The following is a 15,555-nucleotide window of genomic DNA, read 5'->3' as shown; positions in this document are numbered from 1 at the left end:
CACAAGAAAACACCCTCGGACACTAAAATCACCAAGGAACTGGCAGACACTAGTGTTGAACTTAAGAAACACTTGAACGAAATACACCAACGAAAAGCGTTATTTCTCAAGCAATTTTACTATGAAGGAGGAAATAAACCAGGGAGGGTATTAGCCAGAAACCTGAAGAAGAAACAGTTAAACACATACATCCACTCCTTAACAACACAGGACGGACAAACAGTCAAGGACAGCACTGAAATAGCAGCAGTATTTCTGAGTTGCTACGAAAAGCTATACAATTTAGATAAGGACAGAGTACAGGAAACCACCAGTATTTGAAGACAAAATTAACCAATACTTCTTAGACTTAGGGCTCCCATCTATCGATAAAGAAACGGCAGAGTCCCTGGCCACTCCTATCACAAAAGACGAATTACACCAAGCAATTAAAGACGTTGTTAATGTTTTATTTTTGCAAATATCAATGAAGCTCTTTTGAAAAAAAAAAATCTGAATTATTTAAAATGTGTCATCTTCTTAAGCCATCTCTCTCCATCATATCATGTACCTCTATTATGTAACTAATAGTATTTTAACAATAACTTTAGGAACATGATTTACTATTTATTTACTATTTTAACTGATTCTGTAGGAACAATACTTTTTTTTTTTTCCAACAAGCTTTATTGTATATCAGAAAGAAGGTGTACATAGTTTACAAAAGCTGTTACAACACTCCAGCCTGCAAGGAACATGTGGCTTTCCAATACTGCATAGACAGGTAAACAATTAGGAACAAACCTTAGTGTTCGAATCTTTAAAGTCCATGGTATCGTACACAATTAAGTCCCAATAGGACCAAAAGTCTGTTGGTATTTTCAATTTGAGCAAAAAGAAAATAAAAGAGCAACACAATATGGTGAACAACAAAATTAAATAAGAGAAAAGAAAAAAAAAAAAAAGAGAACAGAAAAAAAACAAAAAAAAAACCATCAAACATCGCTGCGCAGCAAGAGACATTCCTAAGATATGGTAAAACAAGTGAATAAACAACAGTTTATGCAGGGAAAAACCCCTAAAAAATCCATCTTAGGTGTGTTGCAGGCATTAGCATTGCCCAGCCCTTTGTCACCATAGAGCAGGTTACCATGTATGTATTTTGAATCTCAGGGTCATGTAGTCATATAGTCATCTAACAGTTTGATCCAAAATTTAACGTCCATCCCCCTCCTATCAACAACCCTAGCCCCTATGCGTCATGTACCGGGAACATAAGTGGTGTCAAGAAGGGCTCCAGTTAGTCTCCCATTTCTGCGTCAGAAATTATACGTGTGACTATTGTGCCTGTAGCACAGGGGGGGGGAAACATCGGCACTATGGATTGGGGCGTTGTCTCAGCTACAGAGTGGGCGTATGTCTCCCAGTAGAATAACATAGAACAGTAAAAATCTAGTCTATTAGTTTTATGGTAGTGAAATTTTTCTAATGATATAAGGAGCGCAACATTTCGTCTCCACTCTGACCTAGAAGGGGTGATGTACTGCTTCCATAATCTGGGGATTAATTGCTTAGCACTGCTGAGCATGATGTATCGCAAGACCTTTTTGTATTTGCATTTAATCCTAGGCGGCTTGTTAAATAGCATCGTCAAGTGGTCAAAAGGTATAGACTGCTCAAGGACTTTTTGGATCTCCCTATGAACGTCCCTCCAGAACGATTGGAGCAGGGGGCAATCCCACCAGATGTGACTAAGAGTGCCTGGCTCTCCACAACCCCTCCAACAGAGGGGATCGGTTTGCGGATACATTTTAGCTAACCTACTGGGGTATAAGTACCACCTCCCCAGAAGTTTCATATTGGTCTCTGTGATGCTCATTGAAGAGGGTGCCTTGCCCATTTGCTGGAAAATGACATCCCAAGTTTTTAAGGGGATGGACAAGCCCAGCTCCGCTTCCCAAGCTTTGGTGTAGGGGGGTAGGCTTTTAGAGTGTATTGTTAATAAAATTTTATAGATTGCTGAGAGTATGCCCCTTGACACCTGTGGGGACCAACAGAGTGTCTCGTAAGGAGTTAAACTATGAGTAAAGCTAGATTTATCCCTATGGCTAGAAAGGAAATGGGAGAGCTGCAAGTATTCCAGCCACCTGATGAAAAAAGGGATACCCTTGTCAACTATTGCGGCTTTGGATAATATATTCCCATTCTCTGTGACTTGACAACAAGGCAAGCCTGCTAGAATCATATATGAATCACCTGTCCAATAATGTTTCAGCGGAGGGAATTCATTATTATGAAGTAAGGGAGTTAGAGGAGAAGGGATTGACGAAACCCCTCTCTGGTTGCATGTAAGGCTATCCCATGTATGAAGAGTAGCAGATATCAATGTAGGGATGTGTAGTGGTACATTCCTGTGATGTTTGGAGGTCCAACACAATGCCCCCAGGCTTCTAGTGCCCACTAAGTCATGCTCAAGCTTCACCCACTCCTTATCCTTTGTATTTTTACACCAATCTACTATTCTAGTCAATTGTGCCGCCTGATGATAAAACAAAAGATTATGTACTCCCAGGCCTCCTCTGTCCCTGCTTCTATAGAGTGTGGATTTAGACATTCTAGGATGTTTATTTGCCCAAATGAAGTCATTTACCAGTGCCTGTACAGCACCTATATATTGAGAGGGAAGTTGTATGGGAATAGTCTGGAACAGGTAGAGGAAGCGGGGTAAGATACTCATCTTAAAGGCCTGGATCCTTCCCAACCAAGAAAGGCATTTGCTCCTCCAAGCCAGCATATCTACACTAATGGCTTTAAGAAGGCATTGATAATTCAAGTGGAGAAGGGATTCTCTGGAAAGCGATATCTGTATCCCTAAATATTTTATAGAGTCATATTGCTGTGTGAAGTGAAATTGTGAGATAATCTGATTGGCCACTTGCCTAGTGATCCCCACCCCTAGGAACTCCGATTTGGACATGTTTATTTTAAAATTTGATAAGCTACTATATTGTTTAATGACCGGCATTAGAGCGGTGAGGGACTGTAAAGGGGAGGAAAATGAAAATAGCAAGTCGTCAGCATATAAGGTTGTTTTATACTGCGTATCTGCTATGTGAATGCCATGTATTTTATCATCTTCCCTAACCCTGGCCGCTAGTACTTCCATTGCTAATATAAAAAGTAATGGAGAAAGGGGGCAACCCTGCCTTGTTCCGTTTAATATGGGGAGGGGGTCAGACAGAGAGTCGTTCAATTTAATCTGATTGGCCACTTGCCTAGTGATCCCCACCCCCAGGAACTCCGATTTGGACATGTTTATTTTAAAATTTGATAAGCTACTATATTGTTTAATGACCGGCATTAGAGCGGTGAGGGACTGTAAAGGGGAGGAAAATTAAAATAGCACGTCGTCAGCATATAAGGTTATTGTATACTGCGTATCTGCTATGTGAATGCCATGTATTTTATCATCTTCCCTAACCCTGGCCGCTAGTACTTCCATTGCTAATATAAAAAGTAATGGAGAAAGGGGGCAACCCTGCCTTTTTCCGTTTAATATGGGGAGGGGGTCAGACAGAGAGTAGTTCAATTTAATACAGGCTTTCGGAGTATTATACAAAGCAAATATTTTCCCTATCAAGGTCTCCCCTATGCCAAATCTTTCTAAGGTGGATTTCAAAAATAGCCAATCCAACCTATCAAAGGCCTTTTCAGCATCTATTGTTAAAAAGATAGATGGTATATTACGCGTTTGGGAGTACTCTAGCAAATTAAGAACCTTAAGAGTGTTATCCCGTGCCTCTCTGTTAGGCACAAAACCCACTTGGTTTAAATGTATTAATAGTGGCAAGAACTTGTTGATTCTGGAGGCAATGAGCTTCGCATATAGTTTTACATCTACGTTTAATAATGATATGGGGCGAAAGTTAGATGGGGTGTCAGGGGGCTTGCCGGGTTTGGGAATCACAGCAATATGGGCTTCTAGCATTGTGGGAAGGAATGGGTGTTCTTTGTCGGTAGAATTGAATATTGTGCATAAATGGGGAAGGAGGATCGGTGCAAATTTCTTGTAGTATGCTACAGTGAAGCCATCTGGGCCCGGGATTTTGCCTGCAGGGAGTTGTTTAAGGGCGGCTAAAATTTCCATCATTGTAAACGGGGCTTCTAATTCCTCTCTCTGCGTGGCGGTAAGTTGGGGAAGATGTGTGTTTAATAAATATGCATTTATGGCGCTTACTCTATCTTCAGGTGTGTCGGGCTTCGGTAAGTTGTATAGTTCAGAGTAATACATCTGAAACTGAGAGAGGATCTCAGGTGTAGTACTCACCCTTTGTTGTGTGGGGGTGCGGACCTCATGTATGAAAGATTTTAGTTTTTTCAATTTGAGGGAGCGAGCGAGAAGTTTACCCGCTCTATTGCTCTCAAAGTGAAGCTTTGTGTATCATTTGATCATGCACTTTCTTTCTTGCCTTATCTAAGTCCGCAAGAATTTGTGGGGAGGTAGGATCGCGCTTATGCTCATATTCTAATTTCGATAACAATTCAGTGGAAGATTTATACAGTGCTCTTGCTGTCTGTCTGACCCGGGCTTGATGTTTTATAAATTCCCCTCTGATAAAGCATTTGTGTGCCTCCCAAACAATCAAGGGGTCCGTCTCGGGCAGAGAGTTAAATTGAAAATATTCAGGGAGGAGTTTCTCTATCTTATCTTTTAAATGGGGGAAGTTTAGTAGGCTGTCATCTAATCTCCATAAGAAAGTGGATTTAGGGACAGAGGGCCATTGAAGCTGCGTAAGAACCGCGGAGTAGTCTGACCATACCGTGTGAGAAAGTCTGGAAGATAAAACATTGGCTAGACCATTCTGATTTGTTAGGTGATAGTCAATTCTACTATAGGAGCGATGGGGGGCTGAAAAGAAGGTATAGTCCCTCTTCCCAGGGTTTTTAAATCTCCAAATATCAAATAGTGTCTGCTCTAGCATTATCCGCCATAGTTAGAATTCTAACGACAAAACTCCAGCCGCAGAAAAAAGTCAGTAGTTAAGAGCTTTCTGGGCTAACGCCGGTTCATAAAGCTCTTAACTACTGTGCTCTAAAGTACACTAACACCCATAAACTACCTATGTACCCCTAAACCGAGATCCCCCCACATCGCCGACACTCGATTAAATTAATCTGCCGACTGCCACCTACGTTATCCTTATGTACCCCTAATCTGCTGCCCCTAACACCGCCGACCCTTATATTATATTTATTAACCCCTAATCTGCCCCCCACAACGTCGCCGCCAGCTACCTACACTTATTAACCCCTAATCTGCCGAGCGGACCGCACCGCTACTATAATAAAGTTATTAACCCCTAATCCGCCTCACTAACCCTATAATAAATAGTATTAACCCCTAATCTGCCCTCCCTAACATCGCCGACACCTAACTTCAAACATTAACCCCTAATCTGCCGACTGGAGCTCACCGCTATTCTAATAAATGTATTAACCCCTAAAGCTAAGTCTAACCCTAACACTAACACCCCCCTAAGTTAAATATAATTTAAATCTAACGAAATTAATTAACTCTTATTAAATAAATTATTCCTATTTAAAGCTAAATACTTACCTGTAAAATAAATCCTAATATAGCTACAATATAAATTATATTATAGCTATTTTAGGATTAATATTTATTTTACCGGTAACTTTGTATTTATTTTAACCAGGTACAATAGCTAAAAAATAGTTAAGAACTATTTCATAGCTAAAATAGTTAAAATAATTACAAATTTACCTGTAAAATAAATCCTAACCTAAGTTACAATTAAACCTAACACTACACTATCAATAAATAAATTAAATAAAATACCTACAATTAAACCTAACACTACACTATCAATAAATTAAATACAATACCTACAAATAACTACAATGAAATAAACTAACTAAAGTACAAAAAAATAAAAAAGAACTAAGTTACAAAAAATAAAAAAATATTTACAAACATCAGAAAAATATTACAACAATTTTAAACTAATTACACCTACTCTAAGCCCCCTAATAAAATAACAAAGCCCCCCAAAATAAAAAATGCCCTACCCTATTCTAAATTACAAAAGTTCAAAGCTCTTTTACCTTACCAGCCCTGAACAGGGCCCTTTGCGGGGCATGCCCCAAGAAATTCAGCTCTTTTTCCTGTAAAAAAAACACATACAATACCCCCCCCAACATTACAACCCACCACCCACATACCCCTAATCTAACCCAAACCCCCTTAAATAAACCTAACACTAAGCCCCTGAAGATCTTCCTACCTTATCTTCACCATACCAGGTTCACCGATCGATGCAGAAGAGCTCCTCCGATGTCCTGATCCAAGCCCAAGCAGGGGGCTGAAGATGTCCATGACCCGGATGAAGTCTTCATCCAAGCGGGAGCTGAAGAGGTCCATGATCCGGCTGAAGTCTTCATCCAAGCGGGAGCTGAAGAGGTCCATGATCCGGCTGAAGTCTTCTATCAACGGCATCTTCAATCTTCTTTCTTCCGGATCCATCTTGTAGACCTCCGACGCGGAACATCCTGCTGGCCCGACGGACTACCGACGAATGAATGCTCCTTTAAGGGACATCATCCAAGATGGCGTCCCTCGAATTCCGATTGGCTGATAGGATTCTATCAACCAATCGGAATTAAGGTAGGAAAATTCTGATTGGCTGATGGAATCAGCCAATCAGAATCAAGTTCAATCCGATTGGCCGATCCGATCAGCCAATCAGATTGAGCTCGCATTCCAAGCTCCCGCTTGGATGAAGACTTCAGCCGGATCATGGACATCTTCAGCCCCCTGCTTGGGCTTGGATCAGGACATCGGAGGAGCTCTTCTGCATCGATCGGTGAACCTGGTATGGTGAAGATAAGGTAGGAAGATCTTCAGGGGCTTAGTGTTAGGTTTATTTAAGGGGGGTTTGGGTTAGATTAGGGGTATGTGGGTGGTGGGTTGTAATGTTGGGGGGGGTATTGTATGTGTTTTTTTACAGGAAAAAGAGCTGAATTTCTTGGGGCATGCCCCGCAAAGGGCCCTGTTCAGGGCTGGTAAGGTAAAAGAGCTTTGAACTTTTGTAATTTAGAATAGGGTAGGGCATTTTTTATTTTGGGGGGCTTTGTTATTTATTAGGGGGCTTAGAGTAGGTGTAATTAGTTTAAAATTGTTGTAATATTTTTCTTATGTTTGTAAATATTTTTTTATTTTTTGTAACTTAGTTCTTTTTTATTTTTTGTACTTTAGTTAGTTTATTTAATTGTATTTATTTGTAGATATTGTATATAATTCATTTATTGATAGTGTAGTGTTAGGTGTAATTGTAGATAATTGTAGGTATTTTATTTAATTAATTTATTGATAGTGTAGTGTTAGGTTTAATTGTAACTTAGGTTAGGATTTATTTTACAGGTAAATTTGTAATTATTTTAACTATTTTAGCTATTAAATAGTTCTTAACTATTTAATAGCTATTGTACCTGGTTAAAATAAATACAAAGTTACCTGTAAAATAAATATTAATCCTAAAATAGCTATAATATAATTATAATTTATATTGTAGCTATATTAGGGTTTATTTTACAGGTACGTATTTAGCTTTAAATAGGAATAATTTATTTAATAAGAGTTAATTAATTTTGTTAGATTTAAATTATATTTAACTTAGGGGGGTGTTACTGTTAGGGTTAGACTTAGCTTTAGAGGTTAATACATTTATTAGAATAGCGGTGAGCTCCAGTCGGCAGATTAGGGGTTAATGTTTGAAGTTAGGTGTCGGCGATGTTAGGGAGGGCAGATTAGGGGTTAATACTATTTATTATAGGGTTAGTGAGGCGGATTAGGGGTTAATAACTTTATTATAATAGCGGTGCGGTCCGGTCGGCAGATTAGGGGTTAATAAGTGTAGGCAGGTGGAGGCGACGTTGTGGGCGGCAGATTAGGGGTTAATAAATATAATATAGGGGTCGGCGGTGTTAGGGACAGCAGATTAGGGGTACATAGGGATAATGTAAGTAGCGGCGGTTTACGGAGCGGCAGATTAGGGGTTAATAATAATATGCAGGGGTCAGCGATAGCGGGGGAGGCAGAATAGGGGTTAATAAGTGTAAGGTTAGGGGTGTTTAGACTCGGGGTACATGTTAGGGTGTTAGGTGCAGACGTAGGAAGTGTTTCCCCATAGGAAACAATGGGGCTGCGTTAGGAGCTGAACGCTGCTTTTTTGCAGGTGTTAGGTTTTTTTTCAGCTCAAACAGCCCCATTGTTTCCTATGGGGGAATCGTGCACGAGCACGTTTTTTAGACTGGCCGCGTCCGTATGCAACTCTGGTATCGAGAGTTGAAGTTGCGTTAAATATGCTCTACGCTCCTTTTTTGGAGCCTAACGCAGCCATTCTGTGGACTCTCAATACCAGAGTTATTTTAACCCCTTAATGACCACAGCACTTTTCCATTTTCTGTCCATTTGGGACCAAGGCTATTTTTACATTTTTGCAGTGTTTGTGTTTAGCTGTAATTTTCCTCTTACTCTTTTACTGTACCCACACATATTATATACCGTTTTTCTCGCCATTAAATGGACTTTCTAAAGATACCATTATTTTCATCATATCTTATTATTTACTATAAAAGAAAATATAAAATATGAGGAAAAAATGGAAAAAAACACACTTTTTCTAACTTTGTCCCCCAAAATCTGTTACACATCTACAACCACCAAAAAACACCCATGCTAAATAATTTCTAAATTTTGTCCTGAGTTTAGAAATACCCAATGTTTGCACGTTCTTTACTTTTTTTGCAAGTTATAGGGCCATAAATACAAGTAGCACTTTGCTATTTCCAAACCACTTTTTTTCAAAATGAGCGCTAGTTACATTGGAACCCTGATATCTGTCAGGAATACCTGAATATCCCTTGACATGTATATATTTTTTTTTAGAAGACATCCCAAAGTATTGATCTAGGCCCATTTTGGTATATTTCATGCCACCATTTCACCGCCAAATGCGATCAAATAAAAAAAATTGTTCACTTTTTCACAAATTTTTTCACAAACTTTAGGATTCTCACTGAAATTATTTACAAACAGCTTGTGCAATTATGGCATAAATGGTTGTAAATTTTTCTCTGGAATCCCCTTTGTTCAGAAATAGCAGACATATATGGCTTTGACGTTGCTTTTTGGTAATTAGAAGGCCGCTAAATGCCACTGCGCACCATGCATGTATTATGCACAGCAGGGAAGGGGTTAATAAGGGAGCATGTAGGGAGCTTTTTGGGGTAATTTTAGCTTTAGTGTAGTGTAGTAGACAACCCAAAGTATTGATCTACGCCCATTTTGGTATATTTCATGCCACCATTTCACCGCCAAATGCGATCAAATAAAGAAAAACGTTAAATTTTTCAAAATTTTAGATTTCTCACTGAAATCATTTACAAACATTTTGTGCAATTATGGCACAAATGGTTGTAAATGCTTCTCTGGGGTCTCCTTTGTTCAAAAATAGCAGACATATATGGATTTGGTGTTGCTTTTTGGTAATTAGAAGGCCGCTAAATGCCACTGCGCACAACACGTGAATTATGCCCAGCAATGAAGGGGTTAATTAGGTAGCTTGTATGGAGTTTGCAGGGTTAATTTTAGCTTTAGTGTAGAGATCAGCTTCCCACCTGACACATCAGACCCCCTGATCCCTCCCAAAGAGCTCTCTTTCCTCCCCCACCCCAAAAATTGTCCCCGCCATCTTAAGTACTGGCAGAAAGTCTGCCAGTACTAAAATAAAAGGTATCCTTTTTTTATATATAGCATATTTACATATGCTGCTGTGTAAGATTCCCCCCTTAGCCCCCAACCTCCCTGATCCCCCCCAATACAGCTCTCTAACCCTCCCCCTCTGCCTTATTGGGGGCCATCTTGGGTACTGGCAGCTGTCTGCCAGTACCCAGTTTGCATGTAAAAATGTCTATTTTATTTTTATTTTTGTTTTTTCTGCAGTGTAGCTTCCCCCCCCCCCCCAAGACTAATCCCCCACCCCCTCCCAGATCCCTTAGATTACTTTATTCAGGGATTTTATCCCTCCTTTCTCCCCATAATAAAAAAACCCTTTCTGTAGTGTAAGTGGTTCCCACCCGCTCCCTCCCCGTGCACGCGCCCGCCCACCACCCCCCGTGCACGCGCGCGCGCCCGTGCGCGCCCCCGGCGATACCGCCCCCGATCCCGCCCCCCTCTTTTACCAAGAAGCCATCGATGGCCGCCCACCCACCTCCCACTTCAGCTCCCACCCACCAACGAATGCGGCCATCGATGTCCGGTGCAGAGAGGGCCACAGAGTGGCTCTCTCTGCACCGGAGGGGTAAAAAATGTTATTGCAGGATGCCTCAATATCGAGGCATCCTGCAATAACCGGAAAACAGCTGGAAGTGATCAGGATCGCTTCCAGCTGCTTTCCACACTGAGGACGTGCAGGGTACGTTCTCAGGCATTAACTGCCTTTTTTCTGAGGACGTACCCTGCACGTCCTCAGTCGTTAAGGGGTTAAAGGTGCGGCCAGAGAAAATCCAGCGTTAGCTACGCGGGTCGTTACCGACAAAACTCTAAATCTAGCCGACTGTAAGTTACAAGTATAACTAATCACATTTGCTCATGAAGGAAGGGGCAGTTAATATAATGCTAAAGGAGAAACGTGCAATAAAATTGAACATAACTGATAAACACATATATATATATAACAAGGATCATACTTTACCACTTCGCCCCAGCACCTATCCATGTTAAGAAACAAAACAGAGCAGCCTTCTTCGGCTGCCCATGTCAAAAAGGAAAAGTCCCGCTTGGAAGAGGGCCCATCCAAAGGGGTCCTTAGTTAGGAGAGTTTGTGTGCTCCTTTGAAGGAATGTTCTTAGCTTTGGAGGGTACTCTGTGCCAGTTCCCCGGATCAGGCCTGGCCGGTCTCCTTTTCTTAGGGGGCTCCATTGATTTCTCCGCTGAGAAGCCCGCTGGGGGATCTATTTCCAGAGCATGACAGAAGTCACCTATATCATCCTGAGATTTGCAGACCAATTTTCTGTTTCCGTGTAGGACGTAAAGGTGGAATGGGAACCCCCATCTGTAAAGGATCTTCTTTTGACGAAGGAGTGTAGTCAGGCAGGATAAGTCCCTTCTCCTCTGCAATGTCCTTTGGGACAAGTCTTGGTAGAGTTGGAGGACGACTCCTCGAAACTTCACAGGCTGGTTCTATCGGGAGAGGTTGAGGAGCTCCTCTTTCTCGCAAAACTCCCTAAACTTCATTATAACATCTCTGGGGGGCGCCGTGTCTGTGGGTTTCGGTCGAAGGGCCCTATGGGCTCTAACCCATGGAATATCTGTGGTAGGTGAGGTATTACTGAGACGGGCAAACAGGGCAGGGAGGTAGAGTGGAAAATCTTTGGGCAGCACCAATTCTGGGATACCGCGAATCCTTAGATTCTTCCGGCAGCTTCGATTTTCGAGATCTTCGATCTTATCGTACAAATCAGCTATGAGCTCTGTGTGATGATTTGTAGTGTCCTGAGATTCATTTATTTCTACCTGAAGTTGGTCAGTGAATTCTTCTAGTGCCTCTACCCTGTTGCCCACTGAGTGTAAATCTTGCTTTATCTCAGCGATTTCTTCGCGTATGATATCTGCAATATCCTGCTTGGACGCCAGTTCAGATAGAATAGTATTAGGTACAGATGTGTTTTCCTCTGCATCATCTGTGTTCCTCAGTGGAGCTGACATCTTTTGTGAAGGTGAAGCATTGATTTCTTTGTTCGCCGTATTACTTGAGCCAGGGGGGGGGAATTTTTTATCTCCCAAGCCATCTTTTTGGCCCGATGACTTAGATATCTTATTTGGTTTTACTGAGCGTTTGGCGTTCATGTTGTACTGCGGTTCAGTATGAGCTGGTAGAGAGAACCTCACCCCTCAGTGCTATCCATGCTATGCAGATAGAAAATGTAACAGTCACTTCAACTTTGACCTGACTCCAGAAGGTCTCACAAATAATTAATTTTCTTGTGCTGTTGCAGAGATGTTTTTCCTCCTTTGCCTTTCTTTTCCTTTTATTCTTTTCATTTATTTTTATTAAGGGATAAAGCCTTCCTCTCCCTCCATTACAAAGTGGGCTCTATTGTCTGTTCTCCCACTCTCCCCTTCCCCTCTCTGCTTTTCCTCTCACCCTTTCTTTTCCCCCTTTTCTCTGTTCTGTGCCTTATATCACGTTTTGCTCAGGGTGTTTGCAAATGCCCCTATATTTCTGAGTTTCCTGGAGGTAACTACAAAGGACAGGTGTGCTGGACTCTGACTATAACAGATGAGGGAAGTGTGCATTTAAATATTCTGCACCGTGGCATGAAAAACAGGGAGAGTGGATTCCAATCACACAGTCAGGCTCATGGCCTCATCTGACTGCGTTTGCTGGGGAGGTGTAAAATCGTGCACAAATGACAGAGAGGGGGGCCAAGTGCCAAGCTTGTTTGTACAGGCTCTAATAGGGCTGTGGAGGTGGAGGACCGCGAACGACTACCACTGTTACCAACTTGCTTTTTCTTGTACTGTAGCCGTTCCCGGTCCCTGCGGCCCTCCGTTAGTGAGCGCGCCTCCCGTGTCACACAGGCACAGATGACAGGTCCAGCCCCCACCGTGAGACCCGCAAGCCAGCCGCGGGCAACAATTATAGTGATGTTTTTGGTGCTTACCCGGCAGGTCTGGCTGTGCGAGGAGTGATGTGCCGTGTGGGGGGAATGATAAGTGCGATGCTTCTGAAGAGGCCAGGCGCACCCGGTCGGTTAAGAAAGGGTCCCCATGTGGAAGTGTGGTGCTGACAGAAAATTAATTCTGTAGTGCCTCATTTGTTCTGCATATTTCTGGTCCTTTCTGGGGATACTGTGGTGTGGCAGGCAGGCAATATTATATGATTAGTGTTGCAGATCAACGGAGCTGTGGAATTACGCAGCCATCTTAGCTGCTGCCAAGCTCCGCCCCCCGGAACAATACTTTTTTAATCATAACATGATTATTTATTATTTTAAAAACAGAAAATGACATGTGCTTGCATTGCTTTTTGTTAGTAAAGGAAATAATGTCCCTTGCTAATGGGTTAATATAGGAGAAAAAAACATAACTAAAGGCCTAGGTTTCTCTGAAAGTGTGATAAACTAAATAAAATGGTCTATAAAGCATACAATTGTACAGAATTTTCCTTTTCACATTAAAAATTTTTTGAAATGTTTCTGAAAAAAATATTTAAATTAATACAGGGAATAAAATTAAATGAAGGATTGCGCACAACTGATTTCTGAAGGTTTATAGTTAAGGTTCATAAGGACAACTGCTACAGCTGTGATGGTGACAATACTCAAAACATGAAAACACAAATTAGTTTTATTCAAGAGAGGAGCATCCATTAAATACAACTCCAAGGATTTTTGCCAGAGAAGGCTTGCAGTTGTTTTTTTTTAGTAAAGTGATTATTTTTGTTACAAAGCGATTTCCAAATCCAAATCACTTATAATGAAACATCACTTTCCTTAGCCAGAGTCAGACTTTTTACTGAAGTTTTAAAAATAAATAAAAAAATGACCAGATTTTTCTTCTCCCCAGAATCCTTAAGCAGCTGTGTGTTATGAACTATAAGGAACAGTGTGTTGCCTAAGGGAGCTAACAAATATTGCTGCATTGTTGCTTAATGGTAAACATAGGTTTTAAAGAAGCTTAGCAATAGCATTATAAGCATATGATAAAATAGTCCAAATTAATCCACTACTACCAACAGAGTAAAAAAGTAGTATAGATAAACTACACGGTATAGATGCATGATAGGCACTTTCTGGTTTTGTAGAAAAAAATAATAAACAATAACAAAATTTTATTTAATGTTTTGCTATAAATCCGAGTGCATATTATTGTGCATCTCTATATACAGTATAGCTATTTTTTTTTTTTATTAGTCTGTGTTTCTTTGTATCTGTGTATGTAAATGTGTGTATCTGAGTATTTTTATGTAGGTGTCTGTGAGTATTTGTGTGTCTTTGCAGGGGCAGAACTACCATTGGTGCAGCAGGTGCAGTTGCACCAGGGCCCAAGAGCAGGAGGGGGCCCATAATAGCCAATCTATACATAGGTGTGTGCAGAATGTTTACAGTCCTAATGCAGGGGAGCATTTTTTAGTGCAGGTTGTATTTCCATTCTATTATCTATCTATCTATCTATCTATCTATCTATCTATCTATCTATCTATCTATCTATCGTCTATCTATCTACCATTGGGAAGCCCCAAAACAATCTTGCACCAGGGCCCTCTGTTGGGTAGGTCTGCTACTGGACAGTCTTTGAATGTGTGTGTGTCTCAGGAGTGTTTCTGTGTATCTAGATTTTTTGAGTGTGTGTATTTCTGAGTGCCTGTGTGTCTGTGAGTGTGTGTTTGCCTTTGAATGTTTCTGTTTGTGTGTATCTATAAGTGTGTGTGCCTTTGAATGTCTCTGTTTGTGTGTGTCTATGCCAGTGGAGGCTCCTCTATAGGAGCACTTGAGAACGTGAACCCCCTGACCCCGATGACCCCTGATGAGCAAAAAAAATAAAATAAATAAAAGAGTGAGAAATAAAAAAAAAATTAAATTTTTAAACCTTTTTGCGGATTAAATTAAAAAATACTCCAGGCTCCACTGCAGTTTTAAGTAAAAACATTAAAATTTCCTTATTTATGCTGAAAGTGGAATGGGCATTTGCCTAATACTTCTATCTATCGCACATGATGTGCAGTGCGATAGATAGAAGTATAGGCAAAAGCTCTTTCCACTTTAAAGCTGCATTGACAGCAGCGCCACCTACAGGCCAGCCCATAGGTCTCCTAACCGCACAGCTCTTAGCATGCGAGAGCCAGCTGTCACGTGACACTCGCACACTAAGAGCTGTGTGTGTGGAGGCAGTGGCGTCACTAGGGGGGGTGTCAGACACCGGGTGACACTTTCAGGAGGGGTGGCCTCTTAGATCAGAGTCAGACATGTTGTTTAATGATAACTTGAAGCCTTAACAGCACATGGTGCGTGCATCAAGCATCAGCAGACACTGGACCCTCCCTACTCTCCCCCCTGCAGACATCAAGGAAGCGCGGCAACATAGAGCAGAAGGTAGGGGGGTTTAGTTGTGATAAGGACCTTGGATATACAGTAGTAATAAGGTCCTGTGTCTGCCACTGACTGCTCAGCCTCTCTACCCTGTCTGGCTTCTCTCTACTAGTATGAGGGGCAGAATTAGATTAGCTAGAAGGACAGATAGGTTTGTCAGCCTGTACATGGCTTCTATGCGAGTGTGTAAGAATGTCTGGGGACCGGGGTTGATTACTTTCAGTGTACGCAATATGCAGACAGCTCTGATGGTGTTTTACTCATCACGTTGTGTCTGGGTATTTGTTAAATTAACATATACACACGTATTTTATATATATATATATAAATTCAGAGCATACATTGACAGTAGATGATGTGTGTATGTATTTTGCACCTGTACCGTTTCTCCTTCCACTAGTA

Source organism: Bombina bombina, chromosome 1 (genome assembly GCF_027579735.1).
Source record: "Bombina bombina isolate aBomBom1 chromosome 1, aBomBom1.pri, whole genome shotgun sequence".
Lineage (NCBI taxonomy): Eukaryota > Metazoa > Chordata > Amphibia > Anura > Bombinatoridae > Bombina > Bombina bombina.
Note: the sequence above shows the minus strand (reverse complement) of the source record.